Source organism: Myotis daubentonii, chromosome 1, assembly GCF_963259705.1.
Source record: "Myotis daubentonii chromosome 1, mMyoDau2.1, whole genome shotgun sequence".
NCBI classification, from domain to species: domain Eukaryota; kingdom Metazoa; phylum Chordata; class Mammalia; order Chiroptera; family Vespertilionidae; genus Myotis; species Myotis daubentonii.
The window spans coordinates 216907848-216933120 of record NC_081840.1 but is presented as its reverse complement, the minus strand read 5'-3'; the positions used below and the strand labels follow the sequence as shown (position 1 = coordinate 216933120).

Genomic DNA, 25273 nt, shown 5'->3' with positions numbered 1-25273 from the left:
TGCATATGCATGTATGTATATATGCATCATGCATCTATTATCTATCTATTCATCCATCCACTATTTATATCACAAAAGAAAATTGCTAATTGCTACATACATATGTGTGTATCCATTTAATTCTAATAATATGCCTATGGAACTGGTTTACTGACATTATCATCCTCTTTCTGCAAATGAATTAACTGGACAGAAGAAATTAAGCAAACTTTTCCAAGGTCATACAGGAAAAAAATGCAGGAAACAGATTGTCAACCTTGGCAAACTGGCTTCAGAGTCTGCTTTTACCTGCAATACAGTGACTCAGTCAATACTAGTAATTGATAAAACAGCCAAAATAGTTACAAGAAAAGTAAATTTAGAAGAAAGGAATCTTTCTTGAAAAGTTTGATTCACTTCAACCTTTTTCTCTGTAAATATCGTTTTCTTTTTCTTTTTCTTTTTTGGTTTGGGTTGAAGAAAGAGTTATGGGCCTGAATTTACTCTTTAATATACTTCCCAATGGAATAACAGGTGGTACCCAGGAGAAGCCTGTGTGGGTAATAGAGTGTATATTTATGAACACACTGTAGATTAACATGAATAATTTTTTTTTTACAAATTATGTGAATCCATGTGGGTCATGCTTAAGCAAATGGCATTTAAATATTATATTGTAGAAACTGTTGAACTTATACCAATCATTTGCACCTCGTGGAAGTCTAAATAGGAGCCATTCTTTGGGGGAAATATGTATTTCTTTGTAAATGCTTGGTGCAGCATCTTCTTAAATCAGAAGTGTTTTGTTCTGAAAATAATGTTATTAATATATTCAAATGCATTATTTAAACATAGATTTTGCTGATTTTACATTTGAAATAAGGCATAGCCCATGCAAAGTTTGAATTGACTTATAGCCAGCTCAGTTGTATATGATTTCATGGAGCACAAATGTATTTACAGTAAGTGTTATGACCTCCCAAGGGGAGAGTTCACAATATTGAGCAAAGTGGCATTGAGCAGAACAGCTTCTGGAGAAATATTAACCAATTTCTGCCCAGCTTTTAATGTGTCTGAGGGGAGCTTCTGTTTTGCAGATGATCTTGCTGCTTTTGCTATCACATAGGATTTTAGTTGGACTAAGAATATATTTTCATTATGGAAGAGGGGAAAAAAGGTGAATATATGGGACTATAAAATATTGATATGAGTACAGGAGTGAAAAGAGGCAACAGCTACCCAAATTATACACACACACACACACACACACACACACACACACACACACATATACACATACACACTCTAGAGGCCCAGTGCACGAATTCGTGCATTGGTGGGGTCCCTCAGCCTGGCCAGTGATCCAGGCCTACGGGGAGAGGGAGCCGGCAGGAAGGGGGAGAGACCGCGGGAGGTTGACTGTAGGAGCACAGTGTACACCAGGGGGCAGCTCCTGCATTGAGTGTCTGCCCCATGGTGGTCAGTGTGCATTATAGCGACTGGTTTACCAGTCGTTCAGGTCATTTGGTGGTAACAGTGGCTTCTGCTTTTATATATACTAGAGGACTGGTGCACAATAGTTTTGCACTGGGGGCGGGGGGTGTCCCTCAGCCCAGCCTGCAACCTCTCCAATCTGGGACCCCTTGTGGGGTGTCCAACTGCCGGTTAAGCCTGAACCATGTGAGATCAGTCCTAAACTGGCAGTCGGACATCACTCTCACAATCCAGGACTTCAGGCTCCCAACAGCTCACCTGCCTGCCTGCCTGATTGCCCCTAACCACTTCTGCTGGCCTGATCACCTCCTAACCACTCCCCTGCCAGCTCAGTTGCCCCCAACTGCCCTCACCTGCAGGCCCGATCACCCCCAATTGCCTTCCCCTGCCAACCCAGTCACCCCTAATTGCCCTCCCCTGCTGACCTGATCACCCACAGCTGCCCTCCCCTGCTGGCCATCTGTGGTGGCCATCTTGTGACCAGACCACGTGAGGGTGGCCATCTTTGGCCACATGGGGGCACCATCTTGTGTGAGGGCATGAGGGTCAATTTGCAAATTTTCTCTTTATTATATAGTATATATATATACTAGAGGCCTGGTGCACAAAAATTTATGCACTCGGGGGGAAGGGGGGGGCCCTCAGCCTGGCCTGTGCCCTCTCGCAATCTGGGACCCCTCGGGAGATAACGCCCTGCTGGCTTATGCCTGCTCCTGGGTGGCAGTGGGCAGGCCCAATCCCTAGGTGCAGCCACTGGTCGGGCTCAGAGCAGGACCGATTGGGGAGTTGGGGCGCCACACGCTATCATGCATAGAGCAGGGCGGTCAGGGTAGGGCCGATTGGGGGGTTGGGGCACCGCCCCCTGTCACACTCAAGGCAGGGTCGATGGAGAGGTTGCGGCGCCACCCCTGTCACGCACAGAGCAGGGCCAATCCAGTGGTTGGGGCACTGCCCCCTGTCATGCACAGAGCAGGGCCCATCAGGGGGTTGAGGAGCTCCCCCCTGTCACTCAGAGAGTAGGGCTGATAGGGCAGTTGGGGCACCGCCCTCTATCACCCACAAAGCAGGGCCGATCAGAGGGTTGGGATGCCACCACTCTCACACTCAGGACAGGGCCGATGGGGAGGTTATGGCTCTATCCCATCACACACAGAGCAGGGCCCGTGGGAGGGGTGGGGGTTGTGGCGCCACCCTCTATCACCCACAGAGCAGGGCCAATCAGGGGGTTGGGGCGCCGCCACTCTCACACTCAGGGCAGGGCCTATGGGGAGGTTATGGCTCTACCCTGTCACACACAGAGCAGGGCCAATCAGGGGTTTGGGGCACTGCCCCCTGTCATGCTGATCCCAGTGCCAGGAGGCCTCTCATGAGGCTCTGCTGATCCTAGTGCTGGGAAGCATATTACCCTTTTACTATATAGGATAGAGGTCTGGTGCACGGGTGGGGCTGGCTGGTTTGCCCTGAAGGGTGTCCTGGATCAGGGTGGGGGTCCCCACTGGGGTGCTTGGCCAGCCTGGGTGAGGGGATGATGGCTGTTTGCAGCTGGTCACACACCCTTCAGGGTGGGGTTCCCCACTGGGGTGCTTGGCCAGTCTGGGTGAGGGGCTGAGGGCTGTTTTCAGGCTGGCAGGTGACGGAAGCTCCCAACTGCTCCTTTTTTTCTTTTTTTTTTCTTTTTTAATTCTGGGCCAGCTTTAGCTCTAAGGCTCCTGCTCTTAGGCTTCCGCTGCCGAAAGTAGGTAATCGAAACAATGTATAACTCCAGCTCTGACTCCAGCTCTGAGATCCCAGCCCGCTGAAAGCTGGTTTCTGGGTTTTTTTTTTAGCTTCTATATTTGTTAAAATGTTTCAAACTGCAGACTCAGAGGCCAGCAAGGCAGGCGGGGAACGTTGGAATCCTCCGTCACTAAAGCCAGCAAGCCTCATGTTAGTTTCAAACTGCCTGGCTGCTGGCCGCCATCTTGGCTTACAGTTAATTTGCATATTTCCCTGACTAGCCAATGGGAAGGGTAGCGGTCGTACACAAATTACCATGTTTCTCCTTTATTAGATTATATATATATATAATATGGGTAATTAGAATATATATATATATATATGGGTAATCTGCTAATTAGACTGGGAGACCTCCCAAGAGACCTTCCACACATCCTTCTGGACAAAGCCATAATGGCGGGTCCAAGGTAGAGGTGGTTAGGGGTGATCAGGCTGGCAGGGTCGGGGGGACATTTGGGGGCAATCAGACCACCAGTGCAGTTGGGTTGAGTAGGTTGGCAGGGGGGGCAGTTGGGAGTGATCAGGCCGGCAGGCGGGTGAACAGTTAGGAGCCAGCAGTCCTGGATTATGAGAGGGATGTCTGACTTCCAGTTGAGGCCCGATCCCAGGGATTGGGCCTCAACTGGAAATCAGACATCCCCTGAGGGGTCCCAGATTGGAGAGGGTGCAGGCCAGGTTGAGGGACGCCCCCCCACCTTGTGCACAAATTTCATGCACTGGAATACTAGTATGTGTGTTTGTGTGTGTGTGTGTGTGTGTTTGTGTGTGTGTGTATGTGTGTGTGTATATATATATATATATATTAGAGGCCCGGTGCACAAAAATTTGTGCACTCGGGGGTGGAGGGAGGTCCCTCAGCCCGGCCTGTACCCTCTCACAGTCTGGGACTCCTCGGGGGATGACCACCTGCTGGCTTAGGTCTACTCCTCGGGGGATTGGGCCTAAGCTGGAAATCAGACATCCCTCTGGCAGCCCGGCAGCCCTCAAGGAATGTCCACTTGCCAGCGGGGAGCAGACCTAAGCTGCAGTCGGACATCCTTAGTGCTGCTGAGGAGGCGGGAGAGGCTCCCACCGCCACCGCTATACTGGCAGCCATCAGCCTGGCTTGTGGCTGAGCAGAGCTCCTCCATGTGGGAGCTCACTGACCACCAGAGGGCAGCTCCTGCATTGAGTGTCTGTCCCCTGGTGGTCAGTGTGTGTCATAGTGACCAGTCATAACCCAGTCTTTCTGCTCTTAGGGTCAGTTTGCATATTACCCTTTTACTATATAGGATAGAGGACTGGGGCATGGGTGGGGGCTGGCTGGTTTGACCTGAAAGGTGTCCTGGATCAGGGTGGGGGTTCCGCTGGGGTGCCCAGCCAGCCTGGATGAGGGGATAATGTCTGTTTGCAGCTGGTCACACCCCCTTCAGGGTGGGGGTCCCCACTGGGGTGCCTGGCCAGCCTGGATGAGGGGCTTATGTCTGTTTTCAGGCTGGGCAAGCTGGCGACGGAAGCTCCCAGCCTCTCCTTTTTTTCTTTTTTTTTTTATTCTGGGATTTATTTACCTTCTATAATTGAAACTTTGTTACCGCTCCAGCTCCGAGGCCAGGGCCTGCTGAAAGCAGGTATCTGGGGTTTGTTTAGCTTCTATAATTGCAACTTTGTTGCTTAGAGTGGAGCTCAGAGCCCGGCCACAGCAGGCGGGGAACCTTGGCTTCCTCCATCACTGGAGCAAGCAAGCCTCTTGCTGGCTTCAGCTGCATGGCTGCCAGCCGCCATCTTGGTTGGGTTAATTTGCATATCCTGCTGATTAGCTAATGGGAAGCATAGCAGAGGTATGGTCAATTACCATGTTTGTCTATTATTTGATTATATATACCACCTCAGTGTCCTGTTGCCCCTCATGCTATAATAATATATTCCTTCATGACTCCCTTCTCTACTCACCATCCCTCAGCTCTCTGGGCTGAAAAGATAAGGACCCATTTCCTTAGGAGAATCAATTCTTGTAAGAGTCAATAGACCTGAGGGGCATATGCATCTGGAAAGGACGAGTGTCTCCCCAGGTGCATGTCTTCCCGGAGACATTTGGATTTTTATTGACTTCAAGAGAATGAAAAGCTTGGACCTATGTGCCACTTTCTCAGAGGAGTTTATCAGAGCACTAGGACCTTTTGGGCTTTGTGTCTCTGCTTTGAGTAACAAGGGAGTCATTGCCACAGCTTTATCATTGTGATGGGACAACAAATATTGCACAGAAGGTTAAAATCCTAGGTTTGGGCTAAAATTTGTTTGATACTTTGCATTTTTTTACCTTATTACTGTTTTATGTGAGTTTGTATTCATTAGTTTATTTTATTTATTTTTTTTATTTGAATGACTCTGGGCCCAAAATTGCTAGGGCCTTTTGCTACATTATTGAGGGGTAGAGGCAACACTTTTCATTATATCAGAAAAAAAATTAAACCCCAGTCTCCTGAAGGTGGGTTTTGAATTTATGTTGTTACCAAAAGTAGAGAAGTGTAATAGCCATTATGAGGGCAGCTAAAGAATGTGATAAATATTAAGACAAGGTAATATACATCATTTTTTTGTTATTGTTGGTGTCTAAGCTTACTGGTTTTTTGTCTTTTTTATCTTTTCCTTCTAAATTAAGAGAAAGTAATATACAAGATTTTTGGTTTTGTTGTCTAAGGTTCCTGTGATTTTTTCTTCCCTCTCTTTTCCCTCCAAATTTTATCTGTTATGGAAGAAGGAGACTCAGGAATATGTAGAGTGAACCTAGCTAGAGAGAAATATGTCAAATATTAATATTTGTCTAGCACCACTAATATTATATGTCATATACTGGTAAACAAGGCAGGAAATAAAATAAAAGTTGGAATTGGTTTTGATCTCATTTTGCTTTTGAGCTCATTTAGAATACATAGCATCTGGCTGGGTGACTCAGACCTTTGCACTTCAAGTCATTCATTAAACACTGTGATTTAAAATAGTCTCCCTTAATAAAGGTTTCAAATTAAAATGTACAAATTTTCAAAAGGAATTTATTGTTGACACTATTACAGATGTCCACCATCCTCCCTGCTTTTCCCTCCCTCCCTCAGCCCACCCCCCACCCCAGGCCTTTACAACACTATTGTCTGTGTCCATGGGCCATGCATATAAGCACATATGTTCTTCAATTAACCTCTTCCAAGTCGTCCCCACACTCCTCTTCTCTGAGATCTGTGAGTCTGTTCCTTATATCCATGCCTCTGGACCTATTTTATTCTTCAGTTTATTTTGTTCATTAGTTATCTACAAAATGCATTTTGTAGATTTTATTTTTATCTAATCCAATTTAAGCTTCAATTCTCTCAGGTATTGGCTTGGAAAATAGTAAGTTTTCTTTTCTCCTAAATATTTTGGTTGAATCAATTTGTTATTTTAATTTTCTCATTTCGCTTTCTTTTAAAATGGCTTTTGAGTCCACATTTTAGTATTTTATATAGTATAATATCCTATATAATAAAAGGCTAATATGCTATGTGTTCGGTTGTCTGTTTAACCAATCAAAGCATGATATGCTAATGATATGCTAAGGCCACTCAACCACTCGCTATGACATGCACTGACCACCAGAGGACAGATGGTCGACAAGTCACTATGATGTTCACTGACCACCAGGGGGCAGGCCGCTCTGACACATAGGTTAGCTTACTGCTGGGGTCCAGTGAGATGGGCCGGACACACCTTAGAGCCCTCCTACGGTCCCTCCCCGGCCCTGATCATGCACCGGTGAGGTCCCTCAGCCTGGCCTGCACCCTCTCGCAGTCCAGGACCCCTCAGAGAATGTTGGAGAGCCAGTTTTGGCCCCATCCTGCAGGCCAAGCCAAAAGTCTCCATTGGTGCACGAATTTATGCACCGAGCCTCTAGTATCCCATATAAAATACAATATATTCAATCTTTTTTTAAAAAAATATATTTTATTGATTTTTTACAGAGAGGAAGGGAGAAGGATAGAGAGTTAGAAACATCGATGAGAGAGAAACATCGATCAGCTGCCTCCTGCACACCACCCACTGGGGTTGTGCCTGCAACCAAGATACATATCCTTGACCCGAATCGAACCTGGGACCTTTCAGTCCGAAGGCCGACACTCTATTCACTGAGCCAAACTGGTTAGGGCAATATATTCAATCTTTGACTCCCCATTTTGGTAATATATATTATCCTCATACTGCATCTAACCAAATACAAACACACACAAAAGCTATTCAACTCTTTCTGCAACTCCTTTCTCATTGCTAGTGATAGATTGTTTAAGACAGGAAGAGAGCTTGCTAATGATTAATCTTGACTGTTACTTCATTTTGAAGAGGGGGCTGGGAAATGGCCCTACCAGAATATCTGACTATTTCTAACCTGGCTTCTTGGCAACACAACTAGGAAATGGATCCCTTTGTTTCTTGGCAGCTGGGGGAGGAGATGGGCAGTGAATTGTTTTCCTAAATGCTGATGAATAAATATACAAATGACATTTGAGGTAATCAAAAATTAATGTACTCTTTGGTTTTTTAGTTGTTCCTGCATTAATTCGGTCCTGCATCCTCATTTTCAAGATTGTAAAATATCCTATTATAAGTTATAAATCATCTTTTTTTAAAGAAATCCTCTGCTGTTATTTAGGAACATTTAAATTATTTTCTTTAATATTGTGATAGGTAAATTTATAAAACAGTGTTTGCTGATACCCATGATTAATTCTTTCTGTAAACCTATAATATGTAACATTGATTTCATATAAAACAAGAAAATGTTTTCTAAGATCATTTTTTGTTATTTAACTCTATCATGCCTTTTTATGAGGAGGCACTTTTTAGTTTCATTAAATCTGCCTAATATTTTTATATAAATTTATTTAGGATTTGTAACCTTTTTTATTTTAGTAGACTTTTTTAAAAGAGTAATTTGAGGATCACATCAAAATGGAAAAATACAGACAGTTGCCATATACACCTTGTCCTACCATATAGAGCCTTTGCCACTGTCAACATTCTGCAGCAGAATGGTACTTCTGTTATAATTGATGAACCTACATTCATACACCATCACTCAATGTTTATACTAATACTTTACATTATGGTTTATTCTTTGTGTTTTATATTCTATGACTTTTGACAAATGTATAATGATATGTATTCAGCCTTATCATCACACTGAATAGTTGCTCTGTTCTAAAAATATTGTTTCTCTTCCCAACCCTGGACCACCACTGACTGTCTCCACAGTTTTGTCTCTTACAGAATGATGTATAATTGGAGTCATGGAGTATGTAGGCCTTTCAGGTTGGCTTTTCTCCCTTAGTAATATGCATTAAAGATTTGTCCATATCTTTTCATGACTTAGCATATTTTGTTTAAGTGACAAATAATATTTTATTGTCTGAGTATACTACAGTTTAATCATTCACATCATGATGGACATCTTGGTTGATTCCATTTTTTAATTGTAAATATAACTGCTATAAACATCTGGTTTGCAGGTTTTTGTGTAGATGTAGTTTTCAGTTTATTCGAGTATATATTATGGAACATAGTTGCTGAATTATATGGTACAAATATCTTTAGTTTTCTAAGAAATTGCCAAAATGTCTTCTCAAGTAACTGTACTAATTTGCATTCCCACCAGCAATGAGTGAGAGAGTTCCTATTGCTCCACATGCTCACTGGCATTTGGTGTTGTAAGTGTTTAGGATTTTTGCCATTATAATAGGTATGTAGTGATCTATTTTCTCTTAGGAAATATTTAATATATGGTTTCATGTTATTTCTTAAATCAGAAATACATCTCTGTTATGAAAGTGCTCTCATTATTAATAGTGACAAACTTATGCTGATAATTATATTTTTATCCCGTTTTTATCTCCAATTTTGTGGACCCAGAATGGGTCTAACTTTAACCCATTCTTGCATTCTTGTAAGTCCTAATAATGTGTCTTGAATACACTAGGCTCTCAATTTGGAAAGAAGATATGTGTCTAAAATGCACATACTTCCTGAAATATTTCAATAAGGAACGCCAACACATCAATTTAAAAATATTCTTAAAATCAATGTTCATATCTTTATTTATAATTTAACTACAATCAACCCAGTAAATGTGTCTAATACTTTCACAAGGTTTTCTTAAAAAGTTTTTTTTTACATTAAGTTCATTTTGAACTATGCTTGCCAGTCTTATTATTATAATGTATAAAGTGAAGACTTGAAGAACCCAACAAATATATTTAATTTTTAAAAACCAACAGACAACCATATCAAAGCAAGAATTTTGTTTTTTATTAATTTTTACTCTAAATCTCATAGTAAAAAAGAAAGATGTTTTGTGGCTGATACAAGTGATAATAGGAAAAATATGATTTAACATGGTTTGACACCAGGTTTATAGAATTTTATGTATATGGCTTATTTTAAAAGTGTAGCAGGTCAAGAAAAGACAGGAAACTATAGTGAAAATTAGTATCAAAGACCCATCGCTTCTCGGCCTTTTGGCTAAGATCAAGTGTAGTATCAAAGACCTGCTATCATTTGCAAATGTGTTGTGGGCTGCCTTGCAAATTCTGACTTAGAGTAGAATATATGTGTTTACTTTTTTTGCTTAGTAATTAATTTCTTGAATCAAACTTTCTTGACTACCCTAACTCAGAATGAGACATGTCAAATATTTTAAATCAGAATCTTAAGTTTATATTTGCTATTTTATGAATTTTTTATTTATTTAAATCTGGTGAGTAATCAGTTACATTATTAACATGCACTTTTATAGGCATTTCTAGGAATTGTAATGATATTTTGGCAAAATTTAATAACCCAAATAACAATTTGCATGGTCTAGAGGACTATAATTAATATACTTATAAAGAAAAATACTGCCTGTTAAAAGTCATTATAACTGCAGTTAGAAGGATGTGCTTTATTTTTGGAGCAAGCATGCAAAAAGCAATCTTTGTTTCAAATTATGGTTCATTGTGTTTAATGAATTGATCTTGACATGTACTCCCCAATTTTTTTATTGTCTCTTTAAAAGACAATGGGATAGAATGGAATAAGTTAGGATAAGATGACAGAATAGGATAGGATAGATAGGATAAAATGATGCATAGGATAGGATAGGATAGGATAGGATAGGATAGGATAGGATAGGATAGGATAGGATAGGATAAAATAGGATAGATAGACTAGCCTAGACAAGCATAACATATAATAAAAATATAGCAGAGGGTATATAAGTTGTGTACCTAAATTTTGCATAGCAGGTAAAATTCTGTAGACAGTATAACCTGGGACAAACATTAGTGTACAGGAGGTTTATAAGTGAATGCCCTTCGGGGTTGTGTGGGAGGCATCTGGCTAGGAAAGTGAAGAGACAGGTAGAAAAGAGAAGAAATGCACTAGGCATTCCATAAACTCTCAAAAAGTAATAGAAAATTAAGTAATTTCTAGAGGGTATTATATATATAATGCTACTTGACAATATTTGTGGAAAGAAGATGGGAGGAAGGAAGAGATGGAAGGAAATAAGTATAAAAGGAAAACAAAAAGGAGGGAAGAATATATTTTACAATCCATACACTTAGTGCAGCCCCCTATTTAAAGAAAATGTTGCTAAGAGCTGGGCATAGAAATTATAGAAAAATAAAGCTTATGACAAGGTTCTTCAGAGCAGAATAGACTTTTTACTGAAGCTTTACCTTTTTAATTATTTTTTTATCGCACTAGGGGGGCAACAAGGGAAGAAAATCATTGTTTCCCTCAAATTGACGATGCACTTAGTGGGAGAATATTTTTGAAAGAGAAAGAATATATATTTCAGGCTGAGGTTGAATTATATGATAACAAGAAGAAGAAGAAGAAGAATATATCTATGTGTGTAGTGGTCATAAAGTCCTCGGTGTATCACAGGCAAAAGCACATGAAATAACCTACGTCAAGAGTTGGCGTAGTCTACATGCTCTGGTGGCATCTGCTTAGCCTCCTGCATTTCATTTCATTTCATTTCCTCGTTTTGGAAGATGGTTGGGTATTATCCTGCTTTTGCACTGTATTTCACTACACCAACTCACATGGTTTAAACATGAGTAAGGCACAGCAAGACAAGCTCCGTAGCTAACACAGATGTGTGTTTGCAGGCTCCTTTGGGACCAAATCACAGATGTGCCAATTCTCCCGGAGCACTCCAGCTTCTCCCAAGGGCTGGCTTACACTACCGGAAGGCATTCCCAGGATGAAGCGTTTTTAAAGAGGATGATTTTAACTTGTGCTTTGGCTCACACTGCAACTTTAAGCTCCAACTCTTGTCTGTCTGTTGTACTATTTGGCTGAGCACTGCCAGGTAAACAGCACTCCTATTGGTGGTCACAGAATGCAAAACCTTACTTAGGAATGAGGTAATAGTGAAAATCAAAGGATTGCTGCAATTGTTTAAATGCACTTCTGTCTCATGATGGATAGCTAGAAAAATCCACGTTACCTGGTAACCAGACCCATTAAGTCATGTAATCTTTTTTTTTTTTCCTCTGAGTTGGAACCCTTACCTCAACTCCTTGCTTTAGCCATATGCCAAATAGATAATGAGTGCTTGGCACATGACCTCTTTTGACTCTCATATGAAGAAAGTTAGTATGCAGGCTATGGGTGCTGGTGAGATTTATGATTTTGCACAAAGAAAGAGGATACAGAAACCACCAGGTGCTTTAAGTTACTAGAACTAGAGAAAAATTGTTGGGTTTTGTGGGTTAAGCCAAAGCTGTTACTGAAATATTAAAAATCCAACACTGTGATCTCTACTGGGGATAAACAACGTTCCAGCTTGCCCTCACAAATGGGCCAGGCACCATGAACATTCCTCTGAGTGGATATGTTGTTCCTCACCACTTCACTGAGGCCACCATTTCGCCCGGGGAATTGTAATGCATCTCCTTGTTCTGTGGTTGACGCTGTGGTGCTCCTCTTGAGAAGGCCCCTGCAACCCTACCACAGTATAACCTTCTTGAGAGCATATGCAGGATCCATTGAGTTTGCAAGGTCATATTCCTAAGTTTGAGGACAGCTGCATTTTCAAGGTTTAGAATAGCACTTGATATATGATAGTAACTTAATACATATATATGAAATACTGTCTTCTGTCAGGACTGAAGTGTACTTACACAAAGGCTGCCACAAGTTTTGTGTTATTGATGCTTATCCTCAAGTACATACTTGACTCACCCTTTAAAATAGACTATATTGTTTATTTAAAAAGATAGACTGTAACATTAACCATGCAATGATAAATTAAGGAGATGTTATAATTTGAATTATTGGATCCAAGTTTCAAAAGTAGATACTTTCTTCATTTTTACTTGCTTGGCACTGTGTATGGTGATATGATGGCCTTTCAAAAGAAACTTTGAACTTGGTTCCTCTAAGAATATATAAATATGTAGCTTAATTTTCAATTGGGAATGCAAGAAAGAAACCTGTAAAGCAATGGTATAAATGAAGACTTTTTAAACCAGTGTCTAAGGTAAGGCGTAGATTAGTGTATTCGATTTGGGAAAGAGCTCCCAGAATTCCCTGCAAGGAAGGCCCTGTCCCAGCTGCTGGGAAAGTGGTCAACAGACAGCCTCCAGCTGCTGGCCCCTTCAGTTTGCCCTGGGGTGTGCCTCCACGGCAGAGAGATACCTCACTGGGGAGGTTACTCCATTGCTTTGGCCGCCATATCTGGTGACTGGTTGAGTAAGGCATATTAATAATATGTGACATGTTGGCCCAACATAGGCCAATGCTGACAGGTGATACTCCAGATTCTCCCATGAGGTTGAGCAAAGCTTAATGAGTCTATATCACAATTCAATGTTTTTACCTGCCTAATTCTTCGATTCTCCCCTCCCTTCTACGTGTGTTGATTCCTAATAGATATTCATCTCCATTTCAGTGTCTTCTACTAGAAAACATAACCCTCTGGAATAGCTAGAGAATATAATAAAAGCTAAAAAAGGAAAAAAGAACACTTCATAGGAAAAAATGGCTAATGGATTTGGCAATGAGGGTATTACTGGGAAACAGATATTAAGAAAATAATGATATAAGCCATGCATTGAACTCTGACTCTGTGCCTTACCCTATGCTAAGGGGTCAATACAGCTTATACATACTACTTCAGTTAATACCCAAAGCAACACAGTGTTAGGCATTAACATCCATAGTTTAGGGATTAGAAAAATTATGCATAGTGAGTTGTACAGTGGTTTTCAAAACCTGGTTTGATGAATTAATTCATTTGAACTACTTTTAAGTTCAAGTTAGAAGTAGTTACCAGATAATTTAAAGGGTTATTTATATAAAGTATAGAAAAGAGGTTTCATGGAATAGTCTCAGGTACGTGCTTCTATTTTTTTATATCCTTAGCTTTCATCTCCTTCTAGTTTAGAGGTCTTGACATTAGGTTACTATTTGTTCTGGATACTTTCTTTTTGCTTCTAGACTGCTTCTTGCAAAAACCCCTTGACAATTACCTCTCCTAGTTAGACTGATTCCACCTCATCCTCATCATTTTTCACTCATACCTTTGGCACCTAGATAATACACTGGTTCCAACACTTTCCTTCAATGCTTGACAACTGTAAGGTCTGCACAAAAAGACCATTTGAAGTTGTGGCTTTCCTTCACCTTTTTTTCTGCAACAACTTTCTGCTCTTTTCTACTTAAACAATCTATTCTTAGAATAACATCCTACACTGCCTCACTGTTCAGAGATGTAACCTCTTTCATGTCTTAAAACCTAATATTCCTCTGACTGACTCTAAATAACTATTCTTCCAAAACCCCCACACTCTAACGCTAAAGTTGGTGTTCAGTTTAACATGACAAAATAACTCTTTACTTTCCAGTCTTTCAATATTCTAGGATTTCATCTGACTTCATTATCCTTCCTATTTAATCTAGAAAATTTGCTAAATATTTCAGTGATATTTCCACTAACACCCTCCATTCTTAGATTCATTTCTTATATTGTACCATATGCAGCCTCCACAGATCCAGACCTGTAACAACCAACCACACTTGTGTTTTCTGTGCTGTAAGGAACAGGCCTGTCTGAAAATAATCCTATCACTCACTCAAGCTTTATAGAAGACTGAGCCATCAAGTCTCTTTCTCCAAGCAGAAGAGGTGGCCTCCTGCTAGGCTTTCTGTGAAGTCTGTGTCTTTCTCCCTCTTGCAAGTGAAGGGACCACAATTTTCCATGGCCCCTGTTCTCTACCTGCTGGATGCCTAGACTTCCCAGACAACTCCTAGAAATAGCTGCACCCAAACCCAGATTGCTTGACACCACAATGATAACTATTTTAATTTTCAAGCTTGACCTACAAATAGAAAAAGCAATAGTACATGGCTGTTATGTGATGAGTTTCTAATGTCTATGTTCCTCTTATTACCTTGAAAGTAGACTCAGGGTTCCTAGGCTGGGAGAAATTATTATTGTTTCAGAATTAACCACATTTGATTCCTTTTCGGCTCATCCTTCTCTTTGCTAGGGCAATGTGTTGAGAGCCAGATGTCACCCTACATGTACCAGGGTCTGAATTGCAGGAGAGGAACCCTGGAAATATGAATCAGGCACATTATGTATACCTTGCTTCCTTCACTTCTCAAAGGAAGAAGAAAAGCTTTATCTCGCTAATGTACACACATTCTCTTGAGGAAGAGAAGGGTAAAGACTTTAGGTTCTTACCCTTTGGAACGTAAGTCAATGTCTTCAGAGGGAAAATAAGACAAGCCTTCAAGTTTACAAGTTCTGAAATTTCTGGGACAGATAACTTTTATTGTTTTTCGAATAGGAGTGGATGGCTTTAGATCTAACTTACTTGAAATATAAAGAATAAATAGATCTGGAGTGAAGGAGACATTCTCTAACATGTCAATTCACTTTGCTTAAGAAGCCAAACTGCAGGGGAAGAAATGTAATTCTCTAGATTTCCACAATACTTGGGACCATAAGTACATTCTGAGGGCCCGAGTGCACCTGGTGCCACTTTCTTCATTGTCTGGATAATGAAGGCGAGGCTGATTTATAACCTCTCTTGTTGATCTCAAACTCTTGAGATTCCTCAAGGAAATCTGTTTCTTATCCTATTCCAGACACACAATGGAAGTTGTCCAGAGCTGGATGCCCTATATGTGGTGATTATGAAGACTCAATTTTGTACACTTTATTTCCTGGGCTTCCTATTGCTGCATATCTGATATTTTTCACCAGCCAGTCTCTCAACATTGCTCAGCATATATTTTGTTTAGCTTTAATCAACTGCATTCCCAATTCCCCATGACATCAACACTAATAAAAGAGAAAAATGGTAATTGGCGTACGAGCTACCCTTTTCATTGGCTAATCAGGGCTATATGCAAATTAACTGCCAACTAAGATTGGCAGTTAACTGCCAACAAGATGGTGCTTAATTTGCATATGTAGGCACAATGCAGGGAGGCAAAAGGGAAAGCAGGAAGAAGCCCCCTGCCACTGACAGTGATCGGAAACCCAGGGGGGAGCTAAGAGCTGGGGGGCAGGGCAAAGGTGGCCCTGGGGCCGCCTTTGCCCTGCCCCCGAGCCATGATCGGAGAATCAGGCGCCTTTTCCGCCCTGGCCAGTGATAGCAGGAAGTAGGGGTGGAGCCAGCGATGGGAGCTGGGCATGGTCGAAGCTGGCAGTCCCAGGAGCTAGGGGTCCCTTGCCTGGGCCTAAAGCGAAGCCCACGATCGTGGGGCCGCTGGAGCTGCGGGTCCCTGCTGCCCGGGCCGGACACCTCAGCCAGAGGCGTCAGGCCTGGGCAAGGGGCCGATCCTGTGATTGGAGGGTGATGGGGGTCAACGCCTGAGGGCTCCCAGTATGTGAGAGGGGGCAGGCTGGGCTGAGGGACACTCCCCCTCCCACACACACCCAGTGCACGAATTTTGTGCACCGGACCCCTAGTCTGTTCTATAAGTTTAAAATACTCTAAACAGCACCATTCTGGGCTTCAGAAATTCTTTACCACTTATATCACCCAAACACACACATACACACACACACACATAAACACTCTGACCTCTTCATGACTTCATCATTAGTAAACTCCAATGCTAAGCTTTTCACTGTCCCCTTGACCCTGACTCCACCTACCTATCCCATGAGCCTTGTAATAAAGACCATGGTTTTTGCTCTAGCAAAATTAGATTTAAATTTTTTGCATAATGTGTCAGTTGTGTGATGTTGGTCATGTAATAAATGTTTCAGTTCTCTCTTTGGAAAATTGAAGTGTTGAGACAAATCCGAAGCAGTGATTTTAAACTGGTGTGCCGCAAGAACTTTTAAAACATGCACTACCTGATTATTTAGTCAGGGGCACTGACCTCTTTTCCCTTAGATCATCAAATTAAAAAAATTTCAACAGCCAACACAACAATAGCCATCTGGTGTGAATGAACCAAAATCATTCCCATCTTTTTGTCAGATTGTCAAAAAATATATATTTCTGGTGTGTTGTGGAATTTCAGTAATTAGTATATGTGTACCATGAGATGAAAAATGTTGAAAATTGCTGCTGTGGAGGAAAATGAAGAGAAAAAATATGTAAACCACTTAATTTAGCATCTACTCAAATGGTAGTTATTACTGTTATTAGACAGTTATTTCCTAATTATCCCATCTTTCTCTTTAATCCTTTAAATGATGCCCCTTACCTACCTTAACCTCACTCCCCCAAATCAATTAATTCTCTTCTTCTTGATAGATAATTATCTGACCCAAATGACTTTCCCAATTATATAATTATTTCCTTTCTGTTTTATTCTTTCATTGCAAATCCTTTGAAAATTAGTATTTCTGTGCTCACTGCACTCCTGGCCTCATCTCCATTTGTTTCCTCATTTTCTCAATGCTTTGTGCTCAGTCATGATGTCTTTGTAATGACTGAATTCACAGGACCTCTTGTCAGTACACACCATATTTTGCCTTTCTGTAACTTTTACAAGCATTGTCTGCACTGTCTTAAAATCATCTTTTCCCAAGTTTTTTTTTTTTAAGCATATTTTCTTTTAATTCATCTTCTACTTCTTTGAGCTCTTTTTGCCATTCTCTCTCTCTCTCTCTCTCTCTCTCTCTCTCTCTCTCTCTCTCTCTCTTTCTCTCTCTCTTTTTTTTTTTAGCTACATTCCCTTGTATATGTGTGTCCAATGAAAGCATTACCTTCCTGGCTTATTCCTTGTTGTAGTCTCTATTTGTGAGCTAATCACTAGGGACAAGGCTTCTCTTTCCTTGAGTTGAAAATGTCCCCACATGTTTTTCGCTTGGTTGGTTTACCCATCTGGTAAACTATGAGCTCCAGTACTTTTCTTAACCTTAACTAGATAACCCCAAATCATATGCATAACCTGAGAAATAAAACTTCTTAAAAATATATTTATTGATTTCAGAGAGGAAGGGAGATGGAAAAAGAAAGGGAAACATCAACGATGGGGAGAAGCATTGATCAGTTTCCTCCTGCATGTCCCCTATTGGGGATTGAGCCTGCAACTCGGCATGTGCCCTGACCAGGAATGGAACTGTGACCTCCTGGTTCATAGGTTGATGTTCAACCGCTGAGCAACACCAACCAGTCAGAAATAAAACTCTTTTATCAAAGAATTTTTTTGTATAACCTAATTGAGTAAAGAAATATAAAAGAAGGAAAAAAAAAACAGTAAAAAAGAAGACAAGGGTAATTTTATAGTGTGTCCCCTGAGTGTTCTAAATTGCCATGTGTGATTGTTTTCTAAAATTGCAACTAAAATAAGTGGTACGACTTATGTTGTTCGTTTATGATATTTAGACATTTTATCATTGCAAATTCTTCTGAAAAGACTCTGTGAGTTTGTCGAGTATTAAAAATAAAACTCCGCTATACAGCATAAGAACAAAATGATTATGTAGGAAAGAATGTATTCTTAATTTGACTTTTCCTGAAAAATAAAATATTTTCTGACATGTGACAAGCACATCAATGCATACTCCTGCCTCTGAAGAGGCTCTATTCATTGTTCCCACAATTTTCATTGGTTTTAGAAATCCTTAATTAAGCCTTTGTTCACAGAACAGTAATATTTGGTGAATCTAATTATTTGTTGACTTGATGTGGTTTGGGGAAAATTCTTACCTGTTTTCTCTCTCCTACTTTTCCTCATATTTGAGCTTCTGTCTTCATATTATACAATCAATGTTTTTAAAGCTGCCTCTTCTACTACAACCTTTTCCCACATCAGCATTCGGTGCCTCACTTTCAGCCACTCTGAGTTCATCTGGTGCGGTACTCCCTGGTCCTTCTGGGGCCTTGGCCTGCCTTTACAACAGCTTGGATTGAGTAGTTCCCAGCTTTTCTCCCTCCTTCTGGCTCAGTCGTCCTTCAAGTACTTAGAGCATCTGCTTAGACACAGAAACTAATACAAGTGAATGGAAATTACAATACAAATTCTATCACCACGCACTGTAGAGTAAATCAGATTTCATATGCAATCGTATTCTATTTTTTGAAGGCCATCAGAGGAGATTAGACTTGTATCTCTCCCTGATGAGGGTCAGATAAAGGGAGATGTCTCATATGAGATGATGGCTCTGCTACACTTCTCTTCTCTGCCTGGAGTGATTTTTCTGAGGTTATATGTTTGGCTCACCCCTTCATCTCCCTCACATATATGCACAAATCTCATCTTCTCCGGGATCTTCTCTGACTCTGTCGGTTTAGTACTTCAATCTGTTACAGCTGTCTCCTCTGGAATTCTGGATCATCTTTACCTTGCTATATTTTTATTTATTTTCCCCATAGGACTTAAATATGATAAAATATTAGATAATAAATTTACTATATTTTTCATTCTTATTTTTAATTCTTCATTATACAACTTAGTTCCATTGTGGGTTTGAAATCAGAGGGAAATGTTTTAAATCCTAGTGTCTAGCCCAAGAGATGTTTGTCTTGTTAGATCCTAAACACTAAGAGCCTAGCAATAGTGGGCACTTATAGATACTCAAAGAATGAATGGAGGAAAGGAAGGAGGAAGGGAGAAAGGATGGAAGGGAAAATGAAAGAAGGGTAAAGATAATAAGCCAAATACATTATTAATTCTTCTTTCTCCACACATTTATTTTAGTTCTGTGTCAACATCTGTTTTCTGAGTCTCACTGTAATGTAGGTATTACTGAGTGTTCATGGATCAGTGAGATATTCATCCTCATAATAATTTGGGAATGCAACCATTTTTTAATGCAGTAAGGTATTATAGATGTAAGAATATTGTGTCATGGAAATGTTATCATAGATTAGATTTGCTCTTTAGCTCATTTTAATCACTTCTAGGTAATACTGGGGCTGGGATAGGGGCGCTTTGTGAGGTGCAGCATTAGAGCAATGAGACCAGTTCGGAGACCTGTGCAATAGGCAGAGAAAGAACACATATACCTGAACAAGAGCAGTGGTAATTCTTAGAGAAGAACAGGAATGGTTTCTGAAGTATTCAGATACATTCAGAGGAATGGAGTGAATGATTAAAGATGAGGGATTTGCTTGTAGTAAGACAAGGACTTAAGAATAAGAAAATTAAGTGCATTTATCATTGTGCCAACCATTATTTAATACCACTACAGGAGAACTGAAGGAATAAACACAATCCAGAGATCAGAGAAAAAGCATCAGAAGAATGTGATGCAGAGAAATGCCAATTTGGAATGTTTCTACCCACAGAAAGCTAACCGCCCCTATCAAAACCAGGCATTGGGAGGGAGGGAGAGAAGTGCCAGCTCAAACCACTGACCATGATTCAGCTTTGTTTTATATGTTTACTTATGTAATTTACTCTAAGACAAATTACTAACATTTTAAAAATTCCCAGAGTGATAAGAAAGGAGAATATGCCAATTCAGTCCATTTTACATGAGGCCAAAGACCTAAGGAAATGAATTTTAAAAAATGCATGAAAAGTGTTGTACTTAAGACAAGAATACCAATGAAACGTTCAACATGTTAACTTACATGACTGAAAAATATCTATTAGTGACATGGTGCATAATTCAGCATTTCATAAGGGTGGGCACATTATCTTGCTTGCCTTTTTGCCCCTAGTGTCTAACCCAGTGATGGCGAACCTATGACACGCTTGTCAGAGGTGACACGCGAACTCATTTTTTCGGTTGATTTTTCTTTGTTAAATAGCATTTAAATATATAAAATAAACATCAAAAATATAAGTCTTTGTTTTACTATGGTTGCAAATATCAAAAAATTTCTATATGTGACACAGCACCAGAGTTAAGTTAGGGTTTTTCAAAATGCTGACACGCCGTGCTCCAAAGGTTCGCCATCACTGCTCTAACCTAAAGCCTGACACTCATAGGAACTCAATACATCATCTTTCAATGGCAGAACAAGTAAATGAAAATAGCAAGATTGTTAATAATGTGGGTTTTGGGATCAGAGAGAAAAATTTTAAATCCTAGATCTGCCACCTACTAGTTGAAAATGCTGCTTTATTTTCTGAGCTTCAGTTTCCTCATATGTAAAATGGAAATTATAATAGCTTTACCTCACAGGGTTGCTGACATTTAAAAGTAATAATCAGTTATTATTTTAAACACTTAGCATAGTGCCTAGCATGCAGTGTGTGTTCAATGGATGTTAATAATTATTATAGTATTACAGTTTGTGTGCCAGGTAAATTTTAAGCCACAAATAAATTTGATTTTTTATGAAGCTGCCTTCAAAATCAGAAAACATTGTGTGCTTTGTAAGCTGGAAGGCAAATCCCTTTAAAGAAGTCTTGGTGATAAAATATATATTTAACCTTTTCTCTTGTAAGTCCTCAGTTTTCATTATTTTATTATTATTTTCTTTTTGTTGTTGTTGTTGTTGTTCTTAATCAGGGATAAGGAATATGTAATCTAATGAATGGTTAAAAGATGAAATTATTTGTCTTAAGTAGAGAATGCTGAACAATTACTAGTGATTTTTAAAAACTATTTTATTCTTTTAGAGAATGTGGTGGAGTTATACTTATGCAAGAAATCTATACAATGGCTTCTGCAAACTTATGAAGTAGGTATCTTAGAAGAGCAATACAAATTTCACTATGCTCCCTGGAAATTGATGGGATCCTATACAGCAAATGTTATAGCTTTCATATGTTTTAGGAATGCTCCATAATCACACTACAGTTCGTAATAAGATGGGTAAAAACTGCATGATCAGGTACCATCTTACCTTTAAAAAGTCACATGATTTATTTACAAGATTGCTCTGGATCAGAACATAAGAGGAACTGTAGTGTTAGACTCACTGACCACAGTTCAAAGACACGATCTAGACTAAGAACTACAGAAGGCTCTAAGAATTCCAGTAACGGGAATAAAACCTAGCAACCAAAATTGATTCATAGAAGTGAATTCTGTTTTATTTAGTAAGGGAAATTAAATTTAAATAAAATAACTTGGGTGTTTTAAAAAGACAAATTAATGCAAGACCATCAAAATACTTAGGAAAAACATAAAAATGCCTAGTTCTAAACTATATTAGCCCATGAGTAAAATCAACAATAGTTCAAATATTATGATGTCAGAAAACAAATCAGTGGAACAGAAAGTCAAGAAATAAACCCCAAACATATACACAAATCTGTGCATATGCATATATATAGTTTAATAAAGAATGTAAAATGCCACAGAGAAGCAATGGTTCTCAGTCTTGGCTGTACTTTGTAAGCACCTAGGGAGCTTTAAAAGTACTGCTGTCTGGATGCCAACCGCAGATTCCAGTTCAATTCCTGGGAGGTGTGGCCTGGGTATTGGGCTTTTTAAAAGCTCCCCAACTAATTATACATAATATTCAACCAACGTTGAGAATTATTACTTATGGAAATTGACTTTTTATTTACAATCACACAACAAAATTTCAACTTTGAGAATAGAACTAGGTGTATAAATGAGCTAGATTACATATTTTAATTCTTCTTGATTGTAATCTTCATTGCTTTTTCTCTCTTCAGTTAATATTGCCATTATCAGTTATAACTTCTAAATATAGGTGAGATATAGCAGAATTAAAAAATATACAGATTTTGTTGCTTTGATATATAATGAAAGCCATATACAATAACAAATTGCATAACAAATGTATATGTGATGTAGATTTGTTATTCACTTTCATGCACTCCAGTATTTCAGATTATATTTACACTAGAGGCCCGGTGCATGAGATTTGTGCAGTGGTGGGGGCCATGGCCTGAGGGGATCGCCCACTGTGGGAGCACCACTCATCCTGGTCAGCCCAGTGGTGCTCCCACTGTGGGAGCTCACTGACCACTAGGGGGTAGCTTCTGCATTGAGCAATGCCCCCTGGTGGCCAGTGTGCATCATAACGACTGGGTGACCAGCCGTTTTGGTCATTTCACCATTTGGTTGCTGGACTTTTATTATATAAAGAACTAGAAGCCCAGTACACCAAATTTATACACTTGGGGGGCATCCCTCAGCCCAGCCTGCACCCTGTTGCCGTCCAGGAGCCCTCAGGGAATGTCCAACTGATGGCTTAGGCCCATGGGGAGTGGGCGTAAGCCTCAGGCAGACATCCTTAGCGCTGCCATGGAGATGGGAGATACTCCCGCCACTGTCACCATGCTCACCAGCCATGAGTCCGGCTTCTGGCTGAGTGGCACTCCCCCCTGTGGGAGTGCACTGACCACCAGGGGGAGCTCCTGTGTTGAGTGTCTGCCCCCTGGTGGTCAGCACACTTCATAGCGACAGGTTGTTCTGCTGTTTGGTCAATTTGCATATTAGCATTTTATTATATAGGATACTAATGGCTTTTAACCATATGTCCCAGAACATATACCCTTTGCTGACTATCAATGCCTATATGCTTCTCTCTACTTGGATATCTTCATGTGGATGTTTTATAAACTTCACAAATTCATTAGGTTCCATTTGAAGTCAAGGTCCTTCTTCAAACTTTTCCTAACATGTTGGTGTTCGCTAAAAGAAAAAAAAAAAGTAACACCATCCACCCAGATTCCAAGCCAAAATATGGCTTTTTAAAATCTTACACCCAGCTGTTTGCTTTCTTCTACATTCAATTGGCTATCACTTACATTTTTGTATTTATCTTCATCTCTTGTTCTACTCTATTCCAGGCATCTTATCATTTGATTTATATCAGTCTAACAACTTACAGCTCCCCCTTGCTTCATGTTGTAGGTAGAATTCAAAAGATGCTTCTTCAAGATTTTTGCCTCTTGGTTATTCAATCAAATGCTGAACTAAGGGAAATTGCAGATGGATTTAAGACTACTTGTCAACTGACCTTAAGATAAGAAAAGAAAGTTGGATCATACAAAAGGGCCAGTGTAGTCACTGGGGCCCTTGACAGCAGAAGAGAATGGCAAAAGAGATGTGTAAGAGAGATGGGACAGAACTCTAAGGTGTGATGTAACTGACCAGAGTTGCTGGCTTTGAACAGGGCCAAAAGCCAGGTAATATGGGCAGAACTCTCAAATCTGTTCCTTGCTTATGCCTCAATTTATTTTATGTATTTCCACCTCTCCATTCCCAATGTATTTTTATTCTGTTTGTTCTTTTTTAATTTAAATTTTTCAATCACAATTGACATACAATATTATATTAGTTTCAGGTTTACAACATAGCTATTATATGTTACTAGAGGCCTGGTGCATGAAATTTGTGCATGGAGGGGAGGTCCCCTTAGCCCAGCCTGCACCCTCTCCAATCCAGGACCCCATGGGGGATGTCCTACTGCTGGTTTAGGCCTGATCCCGGGATTGGGCCTAGACCAACAGTTGAACATCCCTCTCACAATCCTGGACCGCTGGCTCCTAATTGCTCAAATGCCTGCCTGCCTGGTCACTCATATCTGCCCCCTGCCAGCCTAGTCACCCTCACTGCCCTTCATGCCAGCCTAATTGCCCCCAGTTGCCCCCCCACTGGCCTGGTTGCCCCCAACTTCCCCTCTCTGATGGCCTGGTTGCCCCTAACTGCCCCCCCCTGCCAGCCTGGTCACCCCAACTGCCCCCCCTGCTGGCCTGGTCGCCCCTCACAGCCCCCTGCCAGCCTGGTCATAGGCAGACATCTTGTGTGGGCATGAGGGTTAATTTGCATATTACCTCTTTATTATATAGGATAATTTGTGAAGTGATCATGCCAGTAAGTCTAGTTCCAGCCTGACACCATACATAGTTATTACAATATTATTGACTGTATTCCCTGTGTTGTGCTTTATAGCCCTGTGAATATTTCTTGACTGGCAATTTGTATTCTTAATCTCTTTACCTTTCACCCATCCCCCAACCTCACATGGTTCATCTTTTTTTCAACCCTCAACTTTCCCACTTTGGGTTTCCAGCTCTACTAATCTTGTAGATTTTGGTTTATACATTATGTGGAAATTTAGGGGTTGGGTTAGGTTTAACATTTTTATTAGCTATTATTTCACCTGCGATTACACCATCATGGTACTTTTATCACTCAGAATTATAAATGGCTTTTTACTTATTTATAGTTTCTGTAGACCTACCTCTAGATCTTGTAAACTGAAATTTTATTAAATTATTAACTCATTTATATAGTGAAAGAAACTAACATGGTACTCAGTTTGAAAATATTCTGGGAAGTAAAGAACTTAGGAAGTGAAGTTGTAAGAGATGACTTTTCTGTGGAAATAATATTTTAGAAGTGATTTAAAGTATTAGAAAGGACCAGTCACTGAAATCATTGTGCAAATAGGGTAGACAAATGAATGACACCATACAAATACTGGGAGGAAAAAATGCCTGAAATTAAATCTTGAGTCTTTGTTGATTACCAGAACAGAATTTGCATTTTATTCTAATTTCAATGAAAGTGGTTAAATGTGGTGATAAGCTATCTAGAGAGTGATTTGGAAAAGACATGATAGGCCCGGCCAGGGTTGCTCAATGGTTGAGTGTTGACTTTGACCTTTGAACCAGA

General features: G+C 40.2%; 1 pseudogene; it reads left to right on the top strand.

Annotated features, from left to right (window-relative positions):
- Positions 1-9748: 9748 nt before the first annotated feature.
- Positions 9749-9917, top strand: LOC132223204 (U2 spliceosomal RNA; annotated as a pseudogene).
- Positions 9918-25273: the final 15356 nt, after the last annotated feature.